Raw genomic sequence first — 2,130 nt, 5'->3', positions numbered from 1 at the left:
GCGAACGCTCGCGACCCCCAGCGCCCTGGAGGAGGGGCTCGGCGGAGCGACGCCGGCCGGTGGGTGAGTACCTGCCGTCTCCGCACACCTCCAGCCCGCCCTCTACCTGCCTCTGTCTCTCCCTCACGGGGGCCGCGGCCCGCTCCTCACCCGCAGGGGAGCCTCTGACGCGGGGGTAGGGCCCTTTCGACGCTGAGGCGAGCCTTTCGTGACACCGCAGTGGGCGCCTCTCGACGCCAGGGTGGGCCCTTCGGGACGCCCGAGATGGTACCTCGAGTGCCGGGGATGGCCCCTCGAGACACCGGGTTGGCACCTCCCAAAGCCTGGGTGGGCCCTTCGAGACGTTGGGGATGGGCCCCTCGTGACGCCGGTGGGCGCCTTCTAACGCTGGGTGGGCTTCCGCCCTCGGGTTCTGAACTCCTTCACCCCCAGGGGGCGGCGGGTGGCGTTCGGCCTTCATTATCTTGGGTGTCCCCTTTAGCACTTCTCGCTCTCCACCGAAGGGCTCTGTTCCTCGCCCGCCGTTCGAAGGCTTCTGCCTCACGTGGAATCCTCGGAAGAGGCTTCGTCCTGCCTCCTCCCGGTAGTGAGGACGACTGGGCCGGTCCACCGCTGCCGCCTTACGCCCCTCCCTCCGGGCTTCTCTTTTGTCGGGGAGCGGTCCTGGCATTCACTGTTTAGCCAGAAAAAGATTTTCCTTGGAAATACTTATCATATACCGCTTTCCCCTCCAGCAGAATTGGTGCGTTTCCCCTTCGTACGGTGTCAGTGTTTCAAGCCTTTTACTCATACGCATGTGTTTAATCCTCACTAATAGGTATGGGAATGTTCTCTTCAATTTACAGATAATCGAATTCACACATCTCCGAAGTAGTAGAGCTGATTTTGAATTCAGGCAGCCTGACTCCAATGTTTTTGTATTTAGTTACTGTCATACTGAGCTATACGTAACACCCAGGAAAAACTGGATGGTTTATGTTTGTCTTTTTTTTTTTTTTTTCCCTGTCAGGGAAGAGGAAGTGCTTTGTAGTTGGATCAAAGAATGTCCATTTTGGAATCAAACACATTGGGCTTCAATTCTCAATATAGTTATTTACCAGCGTAACCACTTACCAACTGGTTTTGAATAATTTTCCTAACATGTAAAATAGTGATAATCGTTTATAAAAATAGCGTAAAATAATGATACCACATGGAGTTATTGGAAGGAATAACCTCTATAATTAATGTGTGTGAGGTACCTAGAGTAGTGTCCAAGGACTAAATAAATAACTACAGTCTAGTTATTACTCAAAGTGTTTGGATTCTGTTGTTACTTGTCCTGAACTGCGCCTGAGTGTGAACTGGGAAAGTATCAGGCGTGTATGAGTAGGTAGTTAGGTGTATATTTACCTTCTCTTTTTAAAAATAGAGAAACAAGCTGATTTGATCAGGTGATGAAGAGGTTGGTACCAGATTTCTTGAAGAGTTGCTTATTTAGGAGTAAGAGTCAATCATTCATGAAGTATTGTTAAGGTCCCTTTTCACCCATGGAATTTTGACAGGTTTGGTAGGTAGAATGTCAGAATTTTAAATTACCTTGTCAGTGATTGTTCTTCAGATAGATCAGGATGATGGATGGCTGAGAGAAAAAGACAAATAATATCCAAATTGGAGATTTTCAAGAACACTATAAAAAATGATATTTGTGAAAATAAATAACAAGTCTCACTATCGGGTCACTTTTCCTGCTTGAGCGTTCTTTTATTCCTAACAGTTATGATTATGAAGAGGCTGTTGGCATCCAGACTCCTCCTTTGCAGACACTTAGTGGTAATTCATTCTATAGTCTCAGTTCGAGTAATTGAAGATAAGCTATTATTTTAGTGAGTTCTTCATTTTGAAGGGTAGGTATTTACATAGTAGTCGAACTATATGCTGGCTTGCTTGTTTATTATTAAAAGTCATTAGCTGAACTGTGACCTTTTTACTCTTAGAATTACTGTGGAAACTGTGGCTAAATCTTATGAACCACTGGAATTTTGGAATCTATCTGTGGGGTGCCTCTACTTAATGCTTCTTATTGATCCTTTATTTGCTGTGATTCTTTGAAAACCACTTTGAGCCTGCTGGTGGTTCTGTGCTAGGGAA

At 46.6% G+C, this 2,130-nt stretch overlaps 1 protein-coding gene across 3 annotated transcripts in view; it reads left to right on the top strand.

The window, feature by feature from the left end:
- UIMC1 (ubiquitin interaction motif containing 1) overlaps positions 1 to 2,130 on the top strand; it is a 109,441-nt gene that overhangs the window by 29,116 nt on the left and 78,195 nt on the right. Inside the window, exon 1 of one of the 3 annotated variants that reach the window (XM_015598041.2) lies at positions 7 to 63. The exons of the other annotated variants lie outside the window; for them this stretch is intronic. The gene's annotated coding sequence lies outside the window, so the exon portion shown is untranslated. Of the gene's footprint in view, positions 1 to 6; positions 64 to 2,130 lie in introns of those variants that run through there. 3 annotated transcript variants of the gene reach the window in all.

This window comes from Pteropus alecto, unplaced genomic scaffold (genome assembly GCF_000325575.1).
Source record: "Pteropus alecto unplaced genomic scaffold, ASM32557v1 scaffold78, whole genome shotgun sequence".
NCBI classification, from domain to species: Eukaryota; Metazoa; Chordata; class Mammalia; order Chiroptera; family Pteropodidae; genus Pteropus; species Pteropus alecto.
Note: the sequence above shows the minus strand (reverse complement) of the source record. Positions and strands in the feature narration are given on the sequence as shown.